A 19,973-nucleotide genomic window follows, 5' to 3' on the forward strand; every position below is an offset into this window, starting at 1 on the left:
TCAAGCCTACAGAAAGGTAAACATCGGTGGTGATTAGGTGTCGAAATCGTTAGTTTTTCTTTTTATCAGTAGATTTCTTTTTACAGTTTTTTATCCTGGAAAGAATGTCGACATACCGACGTCAACGTTATATGCGGATAAAAAGTACACGCACCAAAACAAGTTTAAGATTATTTTACCTTGCAATAACAAATAAGCTGAAATATCATTGTTTTACAGAGTGATTCAATAAAAGGTGATTGAAAGTCAAAAACGATATTCCACTAACCACACCTGTAAAAACGCCTTTTCCGTTATTACGAACAAACTTAAAAGGATTATTTTCGCTTAGTTTTCGTCAAGAATTCACCAAAGGTTTATAAACAAAGAAGAACTAGTCGAAACACGAATTTAAGAAAATGGAGGTGAGACGTTTGACTTGTTGTTGTCTAGTAAGGACCTCGAACAACATTCAAGTGACTGTTCTTTTTTACAACTAGTTATCATCTTCGGCACCGGTCTTATTTTTTTGATACTTCGTCGTTATATGGGGAAAAAAATAAAATACCCCAAAGCAACAAATTATCCGAACCATGAACTTTTAAAGAAAAATATAAAGAATAAATGGTAAAAGAGGGTTAATAACGAGATTCTACTAACCACGCGAAATGAAAAGCCTCTCCCATTATTAGGGGTAGTTTAAAGAAAATGATTTTACGAGGTTTAACTAAAGATGTTGCTATATTTACAGTAGATGTATATAAATTCATATCTGGTAGTGGAAACATGGTTTTTAGGAAAATCGAAAAGAAAGATTTGTAACTGAGGAGCTCTAACGTTTGACTCGTTGTTGTCAGAGTAGCACAGCGGTCAAGAGACTATTCTTTTCTACCACCAATATATGCGGATAAAAAGTACTCGCATCAAAGGAAGTTCAAACTTCTTTTACCTTGTAATAAAAAATAAACTAAAATATGGATTGATTTACACAGAATAATTCAATGAATGGTGAAGGACGATCTTAAACGAGGTTCTACTAACCACGTCCATTAAAAAGCCTTTTCCGTTAATAGTAACAAATGTAAATGGGTTATTTTCAAAGATTTCGTTAAGAATTCACCAAACGTATACAAAAGAGAAATGCTTCTCGTAACACGATTTTTCAGAAAATGGAGGAGCTCAGACGTTTGACTTGTTGAAACAATTTGAGTAGAATAGAACTGACTGTTCTACTTTACCACTAGTCATGATCTTTAACCGTTCGTATTCTTCTCAGAAGGAAACCGTCTTTGTCTATTAAGAATTTTTAATGTTTATTCTCATCCATGCAATCCGCAATAATCTTTCTGTTAAAGATTACTGAAAGCTAAAAACTCGTGGTAAATAGGTTACTTTCTTAAATATTTTTAACTTAATCATTGACTTTAAAATACTCGGTCATGTTCAAGTAAGAAATTCTTTTCTAGAAAACACCATTTTTAAAGGCGTCATTTTTTAATACTTTCAAAGTTTGACAAGCTATAATTCGTTGCTAGTACTCCCTAGGTTGGATCCCGCTTTAGTCATAGCGGCGTACAATATCGCTTGTCCTCAACTTAACAGAGACACTTTGATTTCCCTTTATGCCGTGTCAGTGATGTTGGAAAGAGTGTGGACCCTTTTACCACGGTTTTCAGCTGATGCCAAGGTCACGCATGCACAAGACATCTCTTCCGTTATAGCAACAAATAAGCTGAAAAGTAAAGTTCTAAAGAATGATACAATAAATGGTAAAAACTTAAGAATAATTGAATGAATGGTAAAAGAGGGTCAAAAAGGTGCCTCTACGTACCGCACGCAACGGAAAGCCTTTCCCATTAATAAAGAAGGGTTTAGCAAATTGATCTTTCACAGTTTCGCCTGAAACATTGCTACATTTGAATGTGATTAAGGTCAATTCTCGTCGAAATATGTTTTTTAGGAAAATCGAGAAGACAGCTTTGTAAGCAGCTCTAACGTTTGACTGGTTGTTGTCAAAGGAAGCACAACGTTCAACAGACAGTCACTATTCTTTTCTACCTCGGAGTATCATCTTAGGGCCTAATTCTTTCCCGAAGCCACCCTTCTTGGTGTATGAAGTTTTTATTTAAATTTACTTCGAGCTTACAGAAAGCTAAACATCGGTGTTGATTAGGTGTCGAAATCGTTAGGTTTTCTTTTTATCAGTAGATTTCTTTTCACACTTTCCAATCCTGGAAAGAATGTCCACACTCCTACCTCAACGTTATATCCGGATAAAAAGTACATGCTTCAAAGCAAATTCAATTTCTTTTACCTTGAAAAAACAAATAAACTAGAATATGGATTGATTTACACAGAATAATTCAATGAATGGTGAAGGACGATCATAAACGAGGTTCTACTAACCACGTCCATTGAAAAGTCTTTTCGGTTCTTAGTAACAAATGTAAATGGGTTATTTTCAAAGATTTCGCTAAGAATTCACCAAACGTATACAAAAGAGAAATGCTTCTCGTAACCCAATTTTTCAGAAAATGGAGGAGCTCAGACGTTTCACTCGTTGAAACAGTTTGAGTAGAATATAAAAAAAACAGCATTCAATTGACTGTTCTTTTTTACCACTAGTTATCATCTTTGAGCGTTCGTATCCTTCTCCGAAGGAAACCGTCTTTGTGTATTAAGAATTTTTAATGTTTATTCTCATCCGTGCAATCAACAGTCTTTCCGTTAAAGATTACAAAACGCTTAAAATTGGTGGTAATGTTAATTTTCTTAATCATTGACTTCAAAATAGTGGGTCATGTCGAAAAAACAAATTCTTTTCAGAGAAGACCATTTTTAAAGCGTCATTTTTTAATAATTTCAAAGTGCGACAAGCTATAATTCGTCGCTAGTACTCTCTAGGTTGGATCCCGCTTTAGTCATAGCGGCGTACAATATTGCTTGTCCTCAACTTAACGGAGACGCTTTGATTTCCCTTTATGCTGTGCTATTGATGTTGGAAAGAGTGTGGACCCTTTTACAATGGTTTTCAGCTGATGCCAAGGTCACGCATGCACAAGACATCTCTTCCGTTATAGCAACAAATAAGCTGAAAAGTAAAGTTCTAAAGAATGATACAATAAATGGTAAACTGACTTAAGAATAATTGAATGAATGGTAAAAGAGGGTCAAAAAGGTGCCTCTACGTACCGCACGCAACGGAAAGCCTTTCCCATTATTAAAAAAGAGGTTTAGCAAATTGATCTTTCACAGTTTAGCCTAAAACATTGCTACATAAGGTCAATTCTCCTCGAAATATGTTTTTTAGGAAAATCGAGAAGATAGCTTTGTAAGCAGCTCGAACGTTTGACTCGTTGTTGTCAAAGGAACCACATCGTTCAACAGACAGTCACTATTCTTTTCTACCACCGAGTATCATCTTCGGGCCTTATTCTTTCCCGAAGCCACCCTTCTTAGTGTACGAAGTTTTTATTTAAATTTACTTCAAGCTTACAGAAAGGTAAACATCGGTGATGATTAGGGGTCGAAATCGTTAGTTTTTCTTTTTATCAGCAGATTTCTTTTCACAATTTTTTATTTTGAAAACAATGTCGACACACCCACGTCACCGTTATATTGGAATAAAAAGTACACACCTTAAAGCAAGTTCAACTTCTTTTACCTTGTAATAACAAATAAACTAAAATATGGATTGATTTACACAGAATAATTCAATAATGGTGAAGGACGATCATAAACGAGGTTCTACTAACCACGTCCATTAAAAAGCCTTTTCCGTTGTTAGATAACAAATTTAAATGGGTTATTTTCAAAGATTTCGCTAAGAATTCACCAAACGTACACAAAAGAGAAATGCTTCTCGTAACACGGTTTTTCAGAAAATGGAGGAGTTCAAACGTTTGACTCGTTGAAACAGTTTGAGTAGAATATAGAAAAACAGCATTCAACTGACTGTTCTATTTTACCACTAGTTATCATCTTTAACGCTTCGTATTCTTCTCCGAAGGAAACCGTCTTTGTGTATTAAGAATTTTTTATGTTTATTCTTATCCATGCAATCAACAGTCTTTCTGTTAAAGATTACAAAACGCTTAAAACTGGTGGTAATGTTTTATTTCTTAATCATTGACTTCAAAATAGTGGGTCGTGTCGAAAACAGAAATTCTTTCCAGAGAACATTATTTTAAAAGGCATCATTTTTTGATACTTTCAAACTGCGACATGTTATAATTCAACGCTAGTATTCTCTAGGTTGGATCCCGGTTCAGTCATAGCGGCGTACAATATAGCTTGTCCTCAACTTAACGGAGACACTTTGATTTCCCTCTTTCCTTGGAAAGAGTGTGGACCCTTTTACCACGGTTTTCAGCTGATGCCAAGGTCACGCATGCACAAGACATCTCTTCCGTTATAACAACAAATAAGCTGAAAAGTAAAGTTCTAAAGCCTAGAATAATACAATGAATGGTAAAAACTTAAGAATAATTGAATGAATGGTAAAACAGGGTCAAAAAGGTGCCTCTACGTACCGCGTGCAACGAAAAGCCTTTCCCAATAATAAAAAAGAGGTTTAGCAAATTGATCTTTCACAGTTTAGCCTAAAACATTGCTACATTTGAATTTGAATAAGGTCAATTCTCGTGAAAATATGTTGTTTAGAAACATCGAGAAGACAGCTTTGTAAGCAGCTCTAACGTTTGACTGGTTGTTGCCAAAGGAACCACAACGTTCAACAGACAGTCACTATTCTTTTCTACCACTGAGTATCATCTTCGGGCCTTATTCTTTCCCGAAGCCACCCTTCTTGGTGTATGAAGTTTTGATTTAAATCTACTTCACGCTTACAGAAAGCTAAACATCGGTGGTGATTGGGTGTCGAAATCGTTAGTTTTTCTTTTTATCAGTAGATTTCTTTTTACAGTTTTTTATCCTGGAAAGAATGTCGACACACCGACGTCAACGTTATATGCGGATAAAAAGTACACGCACCAAAACAAGTTTAAGATTATTTTACCTTGCAATAACAAATAAGCTGAAATATCATTGTTTTACAGAGTGATTCAATAAAAGGTGATTGAAAGTCAAAAACGATATTCCACTAACCACACCTGTAAAAACGCCTTTTCCGTTATTACGAACAAACTTAAAAGGATTATTTTCGCTTAGTTTTCGTCAAGAATTCACCAAAGGTTTATAAACAAAGAAGAACTAGTCGAAACACGAATTTAAGAAAATGGAGGTGAGACGTTTGACTTGTTGTTGTCTAGTAAGGACCTCGAACAACATTCAAGTGACTGTTCTTTTTTACAACTAGTTATCATCTTCGGCACCGGTCTTATTTTTTTGATACTTCGTCGTTATATGGGGAAAAAAATAAAATACCCCAAAGCAACAAATTATCCGAACCATGAACTTTTAAAGAAAAATATAAAGAATAAATGGTAAAAGAGGGTTAATAACGAGATTCTACTAACCACGCGAAATGAAAAGCCTCTCCCATTATTAGGAGTAGTTTAAAGAAAATGATTTTACGAGGTTTAACTAAAGATGTTGCTATATTTACAGTAGATGTATATAAATTCATATCTGGTAGTGGAAACATGGTTTTTAGGAAAATCGAAAAGAAAGATTTGTAACTGAGGAGCTCTAACGTTTGACTCGTTGTTGTCAGAGTAAGCACAGCGGTCAAGAGACTATTCTTTTCTACCACCAATATATGCGGATAAAAAGTACTCGCATCAAAGGAAGTTCAAACTTCTTTTACCTTGTAATAAAAAATAAACTAAAATATGGATTGATTTACACAGAATAATTCAATGAATGGTGAAGGACGATCATAAACGAGGTTCTACTAACCACGTCCATTAAAAAGCCTTTTCCGTTATTAGTAACAAATGTAAATGGGTTTTTTTCAAAGATTTCGCTAAGAATTCACCAAAAGTAAACAAAAGAGAAATGCTTCTCGTAACACGGTTTTTCAGAAAATGGAGGAGCTCAGACGTTTGACTCGTTGAAACAGTTTGAGTAGAATAGGAAAACAGCATTCAATTGACTGTTCTATTTTACCAGTAGTCATGATCTTTAACCGTTCGTATTCTTCTCCGAAGGAAGCCGCCTTTGTGTATTAAGAGTTTTTAATGTTTATTCTCATCCATGCAATCAACAGTATTTCTGTTAAAGATTACAGAAAGCTAAACTACAGAAAGCTAAAAACTGGTGGTAAATAGGTTAATTTCCAAAATGTTAATTTTCTTAATCATTGGCTTTAAAATACTCGGTCATGTTGAAAAAAGAAATTCTTTCCAGAAAACCGGCACCATTTTCAAAGGCATCATTTTTTTATACTTTCAAACAACGACATACTATAATTCCTCGCTAGTACTCTCTAGGTTGGATCCCGCTTTAGTCAAAGCGGCGTACAATATTGCTTGTCCTCAACTTAACGGAGACACTTTGATTTCCCTCTATGCTGTGCTATTGATGTTGGAAAGAGTGTGGACCCTTTTACAACGGTTTTCAGCTGATGCCAAGGTCACGCATGCACAAGACATCTCTTCCGTTATAGCAACAAATAAGCTGAAAAGTAAAGTTCTAAAAAATAATACAATGAATGGTAAAAACTTAAGAATAATTTGATGAATGATAAAAGGGGTCAATAAGGTGTCTCTACGTACCGCGCTTAACGAAAAGTCTTTGCCATTAATAAAAAAGGAGTTTAGGAAATTGATCTTTCACAGTTTAGCCTAAAAAATTGCTACATTTGAATGTGAATAAGGTCAATTCTCGTCGAAATATGTTTTTTAGGAAAACCGAGAAGATAGCTTTGTAAGCACCTCGAACTTTTGACTGGTTGTTGTCAAAGGAAGTACAACGTTCAACAGACAGTGACTATTCTTTTCTACCACCGAGTATCATCTTAGGGCCTTATTCTTTCCCGAAGACACCCTCCTTGGTGTATGAAGTTTTTATTTAAATTTACTTCGAGCTTACAGAAAGCTAAACATCGGTGTTGATTAGGTGTCGAAATCGTTAGGTTTTCTTTTTATTACTAGATTTCTTTTCACAGTTTCCAACCCTGGAAAGAATGTCCACACTCCCACGTCAACGTTATATGCGGATTAAAAGTACACGCATCAAAGTTCGACTTCTTTTACCTTGTAATAACAAATAAACTAAAATATAGATTGATTTACACAGAATAATTCAATGAATGGTGAAGGAGGATTATAAACTAGGTTTTACTAACCAAGTGAAGTCAAGTCAATTTTTATTTAAACTCACACAGAATAATTATAATTAATACAAATTAGTGCTTTAAAATATAAAATCGAGAGATTGTGAAGGGAAAGAAAATTTCAGTTGTAGGTTCATTGTGCAGAGTTTGGGGACACCTAAACAGTTCGTGGAACTAACCGAGTAGGTGACCCAAACAAGAATATGAGTATAAGGAATATAGATGCAAAATAGTTGTTTTAGATAAAAAGTATTACTTCATTAATTAAATAGTAGTTAAGATAATATGATCGTAAAACTGATTAGGAATCAATAATAGTATTATAACCATCAATCAAAGAATTTTTGATATGTTGATGAAAACTGGAAAACGGCTTGATTTTCTTAACATCAATAGATAAAGAATTCCAAAGTTTTGGACCAGTGTAACCGAGAGAACGAATGCCGTATTGAGTGGTATGAACAGATTTAACAAACAGATTATCAATCTGTGATTGACGTGTATTATATGAATGAATTGAAGATACTGGGTTAAAATAATTAACAAAACAAGAAGGGCTTAGTTTATGGTACCACTGATCAACAAAAGAAAGAATTTCAAGATGAATTATATCAGAGAATTTTAGGAGTCTGAGAGACTTCAGCAATGGCTCAGAATGAGATCTAGGGTCGGAAAAAGTCATTATTCGGACGACTCGTTTTTGCAAAGTAGTTACTGGTTTTTTGTTAGGTATGTGAGACCCGAAATAAAAACTTGAATACCATAAGTAAGAAAGGGGTAAATAAGGGAATAGTAAAGCATAATAAAAAAAAAACCTTTTAGGTTCTTAGTAACAAATTTAAATGGGTTATTTTCAAAGATTTCGCTAACAATTCACCAAACGTACACAAAAGAGAAATGCTTCTCGTAACACGGTTTTTGCAGAAAATGGAGGGGTTCAGACGTTTGACTCGTTGAAACAGTTTGAGTAGAATGGAAAAACAGCATTCAACTAACTGTTTTATTTTTCCACTAGTTATCATCTTCGACCGTTCGTATTCTTCTCCGAAGGAAACCGTCTTTGTGTATTAAGAATTTTTAATGTTTATTCTCATCCATGCAATTAAGTCTTTCTGTTAAAGATTACAAAACACTAAAAACTGGTGGTAGAGAAGATAGCTTCGTAAGGAGCTCAAGTGTTCGACTAGTTGTCGTCAGAAGAAGCACAACGTTCAACAGACTATTCATTTCTACCACCAATTACAGGGGCGGATCTGGGGGGAGGGTGCAGGGGGCGCGCACCCCTCCCTGAGATGACCTGCGGTTTTCTAATACAACTGGTATTCTGCAAAAAAAAAAAAAAAAGAACTATGTGGTTTATTAGTGTTGAAGTAGAGCAAGAGACGAGTGCACCCCCTCCTAAAAAAAATCCTGGATCCGCCCCTGAATTATCAACTTCGGGCCTTATTCTTTTCTGAAGCCACCGTTCTTGGTGTATGAAGGTTTTACTTAAATTTATTTTTAGCTTACAGAAAACTAAACACTGGTGGTGAATAGGCTCTCACGTCACCGATATGTGGGGATAAAAGAACATACATTAATGCAACAAATAAACTGAAATATGAACTTTTAATAAAAGAATAGTAGTTACAATGAACCGCAAAAGAGGGTTAAAAGATTCTACAAACCACGCAAAACGAAAAGCCTTTCCTATTATTATGAGAGTGGTTAATGATAATGATTGTCAATGAAGATTTATCTAATTCCTCACTCTTTAAAACTAGAATCTAGTCTAAACGTGGTTATTTCGAAAACGGAGAAGACGCCTCTGTAAGGAGCTTGGACGTACAAGTAGTTGTTGTCTAAGGAGAAAGGACGTTCATAGGACGGTGTTTTTTAGGATACAAATGAATACACAATTTTTTTTCCATAGATATTGATATTTATTTTTTCCGTGATTGTCTTCTTTGACCAACTTTCATCTTCCTGCAACACCAACAACAATAACAAATCCGTTATCAACCTCTCTGCTGTATGAAAGTTGAAAAGACGTTTTACTGATCCAATTTAAGTACAAGTGGAACCTCGATTTAACGAAGTGACAAGGGACAGGGGAAATGTGTTAGTTATTACAAATGGATTGTTCGTTATATGGAACACCTCTATATAACGAATGCTTGAGAAATGTTATATCGCGGTATAGTTAATAATCCGGATCTGAAAAATTTCTGTTAGTAATGACATTTCAGTCCCGTGCTATACATAGCTACGGCGCTAGAAACTAACAGAACTGTGCAACTACTGTAAAAAGAATTTTATCCTTGTTGGTCTGTTTGGCATTCATCTTTTATCACTTGCTAACATTTATTAGTTGTATCATAGTTAGTAGAGGGGACCTCTAACTATGGTTGTATTGAGGTAAATTTTTCGTTTCCACTGTAGATTGTGTTCGTTACTTTGTTAAATCTAGGTTCTGCTCCATACATTTCACTGTAATTTTGGCCGGGCTGAAGAAAATCGTTCGTTATACAAGTACAGAGGTTTGTTAAATCGAGTTTTCACTGTTCTAAGGTAATTTACTGTCAAGTGCACATTTTAATGTTTTATATTTTAATAGGAGTTTTCAAATTAATTCCTGAATACCGTTAAATCTGGCAATGTATCCGGGGGGTACTCCTGGGAATTCTTGGTAGGGGGGTGCCGCCCGGTTTCCCAAATCCTGACCCTATTTCAGACCAAAAAATGTCATTTTCCACACCTGTTTTCAGACCTGGCCTTTAGGCAGAAATTATGTCATCATTACTTAGACTAGGTCGCAAACAAAAAAATTCTTCAACTCTATTTCGAATTCGCATAGTTTTCCTCCTTTCTTACTCATTTGGAATTGAAACGATAAATACGTTCATACACTCCCGTTGTTCCCTCGAAAACCATACCCGATTCCAGACAAAAACGGGCAAAGTGTATACCCGTTTTCAGACCAAAACGGCGCAAAAACCCTACCCGATGGGGCGGGACATACCTATATAGCTTATTTATGGGAGTACTCCCCCCGAACAATGTATATTTAAAGTTATTTTTGTTTCTAAAATAAACTCATACTTACATTGGCATAAAAAACTTTAAAATCCCCCCAACTAGGGCGTCCTTCGCGCTCCAGGCGAAATTAAGTTTGGTCTTCAATGGGCCCATACTTTTTTAGCCTAGCGGCTGTATGGACCCATTGGGCCGCCCCTGATGATGCCTTTCTTAGGTCTTCGAATGAGATTTCACAAATGTTCTTTTCCTGAAGGAAAAATAAGAAGAAACTTTTCAGGGGACTACATCATTTATTTATCTTGTTAGGAGTAGAGACGATGACGGCGACGGCAAAGAGAACGGCAAAAAAAGCAATAGGTTTTGATTGGCAAAACAACAACTCTGCACGTGCATCACGCTTTTTTGTACATTTCTTTGCCGTCGTTGCACGACTACGACGTGAAAGGACCAATTTTTAAGTATTTTTTTGATGACGGGGACGGCGAGGCGATAAATGCTACCATCTTTGTCTGAACTCGGGAGTGGCCCCCTCATTTGAACTCCAACATAAATTCCCTTCTTTGAAGTATCTGGGCGACTTTGAATAATCGCGAAATTGTTTGAAAGGATGACAAGTCTATTTTTCAGCGACTTTTTCATGGACGTCGCCATTGTCGGATCGTAAGGTCCCTAATATTGTTAAGGGGTTTTTCCATGCTAACGGGTAATTAACCTGTATCTGCTGTTATCAGGTAATTCTAAACGTAAAACCGAAAGCATTTTCTGCGTGATAGATTATTGTATCAGGGAATGTTCTTCATAGATATACAACTTACTCTAATTCTTCCCCCCCCTGAAATTTTATGGGCCTCCCCCCCCCCAACAAGTTGCGATACATGTAATTCCAGTATAAGTGTATTTCTAGTATAAGTAGCCTGCGAGCAAGTTCTCCTATTTTATGCAAGAGTGCCAATTTTTTACAGTTACTTTTACTAGTTTCATTACAATTGACGTTCGACAGATGAGGTACAGTTCTCTCTACTGCTGGGGCATTACGGCGCGTGTAATTTCCGAGATGTATGTAGTTAGGTAACCTAATTTTCATACTGACACTGTGAATATAAAGACCATGCACTGGGCTCGATTACCAGCCGATGAAGAAGATGACAAAAATTATATAAATAACGTTTGCGAAGGCTGTACTTCCAGGCGAATTCTTGGAGAGAGTGTGCCTTCCGGTTCTCCATATTATATTTCGGACCAGAAAATGTAAGAACAGACCTCTAAAATCCATACCCGTTTTCAGACCTGGCCTTTATTCATAGCAATTAAATAAAATCCATACAGAAAATGTAACATGTTGGAGATTGATTGCACTTGAAAAAAATTAAAGTTACAGTCAACTTCCGATAAACTCTTTACCTCCAAGGGAAAAAGGAAAAAGGTTCGAGTTGTTGGAAGTTGAGTCATTGCATTTAAAATTGTATGAAAAATGGCTTGGAGGGAAACGACAAATTGGTTTGAGTTAGCAAGGGTTAGAGTGATCGAGACTCAACTGTTTTAAAAATAACCCAACATGGTATTTGAAGACGAAGTTGCCTTGCTGCCAAATTGTTAAATTGAGAGTTCTTTAACAACAACATTTGGATTTAACTACAACGTGTACGATTGCAGCCTGCTCCCTTTGCCATGTCATAAGAAAACAAAAAATACAAGTTAACTAGATTAACAAAAATAACTAACACCTAGGTGGGTGTCAAAGACCCCTTTGTCTCCTAGCCTTACTTATAATATGTATGCTAAGGAAATTGGGAATGAAAACCTATGTTTAATACCACTTTTTAAACAACAACAACAAAAAAAACCTCCTATACCATTATCCTCCTTAAACAGAGGGATATATCCTCACAGCTACTTAAGTTCAGTAAATGTCACTGCGAGGGTCTGTTAAATCATTATTCTGTAAAAACATAATATAGGAAGTAAAACGCTACTTGGGTATATTGCATATCAACATACTATCTACAGTGAAACCTGTATTAAGCGGACACCCTCGGGGAATGCTGTAGTGTCCGCTTAATACAGGGTGTCCACCTAATACAGGTTTTGATAGATAATGTCATATGAGGTGTCAAATGCCATTCAAATGAACAGTGGAAACGTTTAGAACACTCCCAGAGACTATGATGATATACGTTTGCACTAATTTCTTTATTAAAGATGATAGTACCATAAACATAGATTGCAACTCAAATTTGAAGAACTGAGATAAGTGAAACAAGCTCTATAGAAACAAAACAAAATAGAAAACAACACTGTACTGTGAAACTTATCAACTGAGTTCGTCAAGTCACGTTTTTTAATGTAAAAATATTAACATTTGTGTGTGGCAATCATTTGCATTTCCGGTGTCTGGCATGTTAAGTGGTAGAATTTAATTACAAGTGTCCGTTTAATACAGGTTGGCAACAATAGAAATGACCATTTCAGGTGCTCTCTAAGTGTCCGCGTCAGCTTAATAGAGGTGTCCGCTTAATAAAGGTTTCATTTAAAGTAAAAAAGGAAAATAAATTTGGGGACTTCGGCTACTGTCCGCTTAATAGACGGTGTCTGCTTAATACAGGTTTCACTGTATTTGATAACTTAAGTTGGATAGAACAATACACCACTAAAGCAGGTTTACAGGTTCACATCCCACTAACGCCTACTTGTACTACAATGTTTGTAACTATGAGACGTTATCGACTCCACCCACCTTCATGTAACATGTTGATGTGAGGTCCTGATGCTGCCACTCTATCACTGTATCCTTTGTTACAGGTAGAACACTGATAGAGCCAATGGACAGCTTCACCACCATGCTCATCTTGAAAGCAACCAGCTCTTTTTTCAAGGGACATGTACTTCTTATTCTGTAATTTTTGGAACATGCAAACAATTTAATACAAGATGTTGTTACACTACATGTAGCTCTGTACAACAGTGTGCTCAATAGGCTTCGATGTGCTCATGTGCCCAACCTTGAGAAGGTGGCATGACATGAGCACAAACTAAAGAGAATCTACATGTAAATGGCAAAATAAGCGGCTATATAAATCCAAAAAAATTGATCAATGGGTGCTGCATTCTATTACCCCATTCGCTCCTGGAGATTTTGCCGAAAAACGCGTTTTGAAGCTAGTAGAGTAGTTTTCTGGTCACTGTCGTGCTATAAAGAGCTAAAACTTACCACAAACTGGTTTACAGGTCGAACACTTCGCGGCCTTCTGATCCAGATGCAAAATATCAGCTTGCGAAGTTCGGGCATGCGCAGAAAGCAAAATTTCGAGATAGTTTTTGGGTTTCAAAGTGACACAGCAGTCTTGACTTTGACTTTTCGCTTTCTCTCCTCCCTTCTTTTTTCGCTTTTCTTGCCTCATTTTTTTTTTCTCTTGCTGGGCATTTAGTAGGCTTGATTTTGGTGGGAAGAGTTTTTAGGAAAGCTTTTAGGATCTTAGGATTAGGTGAAAGGAAAGGTAGGTGGGTAATGGAACAAGATTTTCATGGAGATTTTCAGGTCAATGTCACGTGGTTTTTTGCTTGTTTCTCCGGTGTCCTTGACTGAATTGTGCTCATTCTGGTATGGTTTGAAAGATCTCTTCACTCTGCACAAGTTAGCGAAGAAAGTTGTCCTTGACTGTTAAAACTGATGATGTCACAATGGGTAGAAAGGACCTGGATCGGCACGGGTGGTTACGGGTGGTTCAGGGGCGAATGGGTTAAGGACTCTGCGGTATCAAAAAAACAGTGAGAGAGAAGTGCTGGCTACTTATGCAAGTTCTTTTTAAGCTTCACCATGCGTTTGAACTAGTCTCCGGTCCCATAGCATGTTTCATTTCGAAAATACTGCAATTTGAACTTCTGAGTTTTCACAGTGCGTGACACCAAAATAGGAATGCTGTCTCGATGAAAAAAGTCTCTCCTCTTGATTCTTAGCAGTATAACCATTTCAAGTGTACATTTCATGTGCATGTTTCCATTTCATGTGCAGGTATGCTAGTTTCCCAGTGAAAAGAAAGCACTTTTATAGAAAAAGTGAACTCCAGACGTTTTTCTTGATTTCTGGCGGCCATTTGGCCATTATTGGTGCACCAAAACAGTACACCAATATGGTATCTCCATACAAAGCTCTACAAAGGTGCATGAAACGTTTCGACAAATAACTCAGAAACTGTGGGCCACAAAGACCAGAAACTTGGACAAATTGTTTATAACATTTCATTTTCTTGGCTTCTTCCACTGGACGGTTTCCAATGTATTATTTTGTTGCATGACAGTGAAAAGAATCTATAAAGAGTTTATAAAAATATAAGGATACTAAGTTCCAATAAAGACTTACCCACAGAGATCTTGTGCGCAAGTTAAAGTTCCTCAAAAAGAACTTTGTCACAGCAGTGTCTAAAATGACAACTGCATTTCTGGTGAGTTGTACCTCCAGTAAATACAAAGATACAACGTCACCTTGCAGTATACCAGAAACCTAGAAACATTGAAATTAAAATATGGGTTACAAATATCCTGAAACATCACTTTGCAGTATACCAGAAACCTAGAAATATTGAATATATATATTAGGTGCAGTTACACAGGGTACTTTTTCCATGGGAAATTGCCCTTTTACCATGGGAAACTGTATTTAATAGTGTGACGACGTTTCCCAAGGTAAGTTTCCTGTGTTAAATAAACAGGTTTATTTCACACTGATTGAACGAATTTGTTGGGCTATACTGATTTGGGAACAATACTTACAAAAAAAATTTGTTCTATTTCTGGCATGTAATCAAACTGCTAACTACCTTCGCAAGACTAACACTAACATACCAGTTGAAATTTCAGCTAAACTCTCCGTAAATTTTCAACATAACATGAAATACTACATCATTGACAGCAATTATTACTGCGATAGAGCAAATGAAGCCGTAAAAGCGGCTAAATCAACTTGGGAATTAATTCATGTGTAACTACATGTTCCTGCGGTAAACTAAATCCACATTAAAATTTCCCACGGCTTTGTTAATGTGGGAAATGCCTTTTACCATGATGTGTGTAACCGCACCTATCATCTACTCTAAAGGCTGGTTTCAATATGATCGCTACGATCACTGTGATCGCTGCAATCACTGAAAAAAAGTTCAGCGATCATGGCAATCGTAGCGATCATATGGAAACCAGCCTTCAATTCAAGATTGCTCCAAATGTCTCAATTTAAGAAATTTAGTTTTCTTATTTTATGAGAAAATTTAAACAAATCATAGGATATAAACTCTTTTTTAAACAGGCAGTTTAAATCACAGAAAAAAGAGTTCTTATCCTATGATCTGTTTTAAATTTCCCCATAATATAAGAAAACTTTTTCTTAAATTGAGAGATTCGAAGTAATGTCGAATTTAGAGTGATATTTTCTTGGCATGGTGCAAATCATATCATGAGGTCGAGATGATTACAAATTGTTCTTACATCAAAAAGGCATCATGTACATAGCATCTTATTTAAAACCTTGCCAAGGAAGACTTCAATAAGCTCATTGTACTAAGAAAACCAAACACACTACATACTTAATTCTAAGACATGTTCTGGAGCTGCAAAAAAACTGCCACAAAAAGGTTTCTGTTCAGATCATTCCATGATTGTCACATCAAATCTTTTGTAATGCCCCATTATACCATCATGCTAGCTAGTAATCCCTAGTAACGTACAAAGATAGTCATGCAATTGTGCATGGTCGGCAAATACATGAACTGTACCGTACTTCTCATCGAATCTATAGTCTCTATAGAATATTGCTTACAGTATCTTCACCAGAACTAGGACCAGGCACGTCTTCTCCTTCTTCGCGTGAAGTCGCACGATTTTCCAGCCGTCTTTTGGAAGGGTAAAATCGGGCTTCTCCAACCGTTTCAGCATATCGCTAATGCAGATGACACGAAACTGCCCTTGTCTCGATCTTGTCTCTATGTTACTTTTGGCCAGCGGCATGGTGAAGATGCCGTAATTTTTGACACCCTATAGCCAAAACTCACCATGGGAAAGGACCCTAAAAATGACCTGTTTCATAGCTCGTCCCGACGATCTTGGCCATCGTGACGTCACGAAGAGAGAAGCGCGCAACTTCGAGGAGTTTTCGAAAATGGCGCCGTTGCCATTTCCAAATGCTACTTTTAAAGTTGGTTTTCCTGGATATTGACGCTCCAAAATGGTTTTTGTCACGGTAGGATAGTGCAGTTCCAACATCTCTTTCCGAAAAGGTGAGTGAAATGTGTATTAATCCGAAAAGTAACGCGTATGAGAGCTGTAAACAGTTTCGGTCAATTTCCTCGAGTGGAATAATGTGCCGCAAAAGTTTGCATGTTCGCACAGTAATATCGCATTTTCTCGAAATCGGTGAGGTGTTGAACATCGAAACTTGGCATAAGGGTGGGTTACTTCTATTGGAAAACATTATCTCTGACGTTAATTGAGATAAACTTGCAGAAAAAATGATCAGTCCATTCGAGTGTGCCAGTGTAGCCGCTATTAAAGGTACAGTCCCAGAATTGATGCAATTGTATTCATTACTTTGCTGTTATCTCCAATAATGCCAATAGTACCACCTATTCAAGCTGTCTTTTCGGGATAAGTAAACTTTAAAGTAGTTTCTGTTAGAGGGAAAGTATAGTTGCAACAGCTCTTTCCGAGAAGGAGAGTTAATTGTATTATATTCTGTTGATAATTATTTTTTCAAGTTGAATATTTGTCGCAGAAATTTGCATGATCGCATATTAACATCGCATGTTTTAGAAAATCGGTTTGGTGTGGAAATTCGAAACTTGGCAGAAGGGTAGGTCAGCAATAGTGGAAAACATTGTCCTTGATGTTTTATGGGAGAAATTAGCAGTAAAAATGTTCAGTCCATTCGAGTGCGCTTAATATTGATATAAACAGATGACCTCGACTCGGTTACCCCGGCACAATGAAAGTCAATTATTTTTCGGTTTTAAGAAAAAGGACACCAAAGACTTCCCTCAACACCATGTATCTATAATAATTACACCAGGAATATATATTTTTTTAACACTTGAAGGTTGTACCATCTTGTTGAAGCAAAGGATATTTCTCTGTAATGCCTATAAGCTTACATTAAGTGTTCATAAATAGGAAAAAAAATTAATAAGATTTACATACAGCTCCAAACATGTACATCTGTTATGCATAAAGCAATTTCATATCGTTCCACATCAAAAGTTAGTGCGAATGGAGTCAAACATGTACAGTAAAACTTGTATAATTTAAGCGGACACCTCAGAGAATGCTGTAGTGCCCACTTAATACAAAGTTTCTTTCTACTACATACAGGTTTCGATAGAAAATGTCATATGAGGCAGACCTGCCAACTCTCACAATTCTGCCGTGAGTCTCACAATTTTTTAACTTTTCGCACGGTCTCACGACAAGACTCCCAATCTCATGGTTTTCTGGGAAATATTCTAAATTGAAATATTACCTTGTTGAATAAAAACATAAATTTTGAGGGGAAATTCTTCTGCCTGGATAAGCTTTGACTATTTTAGCCATGAAGTTGTCTTAGCCCAAAGAAATGACTCTGCTGTATGTTTCGTCACAGTGATAACCTATTTTTTGGCATCTTAAAGTCATCAAAGAAAAAGCGGCATCCAATTTGTTACATAAGGGACCACACTAAAGCAAGGTTATATTAAAATAAACAGTTGATTCCCCTAATGGAAAAGGGGTCAATAATTTTGATCGGGAAAAAATAGTATCTCACTACTTTTTGTAGAATCTCCTGATTTTTTTTCATGAGTCTACAGATTTTCCTTTATCAGGGGTTGGCAGGTCTGTATGAGGAGCTAAGTACGATTCAAATAAAAGGCAGAAACATTTGGAATACTTCCAGAGATATGATGATATACATTTGCAGCTAGCATTAATATCTTTATTTGTGTGGAGAAATTAATTAAACCTAGGCTGTACCTCAAATTTTAAGATATCAAATGAGTGAAACAAGCTTTATACAAACAAACATGAAATGAGAAAGTACTGTAACTCATTTATATAATTTATAGAAGTCCCCTGGTGACACCAGCCAAGTGTTGATAGGGCAAGACTCCCAATCTCATGGTTTTCTGGGAAAGCAAAAGGCATCTTAAAATAACAAAAGGCACATAGGGCTCAGTCAAATGGTTCCATAATGACGTCAACATGTATGGAAACAGGCCTTTTCTCCGAAACCCGCCCCATTCCCGTATGGCTATTTTTATTTGCGTCTACCCTACCTCACCTTCCCTCCCCGTACCTGATGAAACAAGGCTTTCAACAGTTTGTTGAGATAGGATACTTTTTGTTTTAAAGGATGAGCTCATCATATTTTATTATCCTAGAGACGGGGGTAAGATAAGTTAACAATAATAGACAGATTATTATAGGTGGGTTACTCATTTTTACAGCTATCCCTGGAAGAAGAAATGGAAGTAAGGAGCTGACTGGCAGCCACTGAGATTGAGCTGAAGAGAAAGAGTTGAAAGGAAAAGAAGAAAGGTTAAAACAAAAAGCAAAAGAAATTAAAAACACAGTAATAGAGGCCAAGAGGGTAGCTGCCCAACTGCAACTAATGGCAGGGCAGCTAGACTTCTTGGCTAACCAAATTCTAGAAGGGACCAAAAAGTTAAAGAAGACGTAAAAGAAAAACACCAGTGTAAGAAAATTTTATTGATAACAAACCGTTTCTTTTAATCAAAGTCAATGTGCAAAGTTTTTAAATGTAAACAAGTCTAAGTCAGACCTGTTATGCAAGAAAGAAAACACATTTGTTCAGTATATAAAAAATAAAAGGAAACTGGTTCTTCTAATTTCTTGTATCCTGTATGGTCTCTTCTTGCTCCATGGAATCCACTCCATCTAACATCCTCCACTTCCTGCACCGCACTCCATCATACACTGCATGTTTTTTCTCATCATCTATAGAGTATTCCCAACCAAGGAAGCACCTAATTATAAAATCAGTCAGATAAAAGAGATTATTATATATACAAAAGTCAAAACAAAATAAATAAATAAATAAATAAAGGCAATATTATCACTTAAAATCCCTAATTATTTGTTAAGCATCTCTTAAATCAGATATTATAATGGTTTTCCTCATCTACTCCCTAAACTTCACATTAATATAGGTGAGTTAAACCACAAACACCACCCCCCCCCCCCCCCCCAAGCAATGGCAAAAAAAAATATCTCCCTTGAATTATAAATTTTTGTAACTTCAAGCAACCTATCAGGATGATCCAAAGACTGATTTCTAATCTTAAACCAATAGCTAAAAGGCAAGGCTATGTGAAATATATTAGCAGAGGCAGAACAACAGCAAATTTTAAAGAGGGGCTTTAGAGCTATTATAGTGGACCACCTATAGTCATGGAACGATTGGGTCTTCACTAAGTTACGCCTGCCGAGAAATTACCACAAAGCTACATCAGCGGGGTGATAAAACTGTACAAGCTGGGTGACAAAACTGTACGAGCAGGCCCTGAAGATTGTTGGAACTGGACAGTGTCACTTGATGTAACTGACTATAGCATGGAGTCCAAGTAAGTTAAAAAGCATCAATGATTGAAAATTAAACTGATGCCCCTGCACTCCCACTCCCAGTAGATTCCCTGCTTTGACATTACCTTGATGTTGATCAAAAACTTTAGCTCACGGCACTTTACCCCAGTGATAGATTCTGTTT

The 19,973-nt window shown here is 36.4% G+C and overlaps 2 long non-coding RNA genes across 2 annotated transcripts; one reads left to right on the forward strand and one right to left on the reverse strand.

The window, feature by feature from the left end:
* Nucleotides 1-8,805: 8,805 nt before the first annotated feature.
* Nucleotides 8,806-16,311, reverse strand: LOC140952312 (uncharacterized). The gene is made up of 5 exons (XR_012167344.1): nt 16,041-16,311; nt 14,592-14,732; nt 12,969-13,125; nt 10,302-10,481; nt 8,806-9,181 (listed from the first exon to the last, which is right to left on the reverse strand). It is a non-coding gene; the product is annotated as an uncharacterized lncRNA (long non-coding RNA).
* Nucleotides 16,312-16,317: 6 nt separating this feature from the next.
* On the forward strand, nt 16,318-19,095 carry LOC140952306 (uncharacterized). Its single transcript, XR_012167343.1, has 2 exons — nt 16,318-16,497; nt 18,694-19,095. It is a non-coding gene; the product is annotated as an uncharacterized lncRNA (long non-coding RNA).
* Nucleotides 19,096-19,973: the final 878 nt, after the last annotated feature.

Source organism: Porites lutea, chromosome 1 (genome assembly GCF_958299795.1).
Source record: "Porites lutea chromosome 1, jaPorLute2.1, whole genome shotgun sequence".
Taxonomy (NCBI): domain Eukaryota; kingdom Metazoa; phylum Cnidaria; class Anthozoa; order Scleractinia; family Poritidae; genus Porites; species Porites lutea.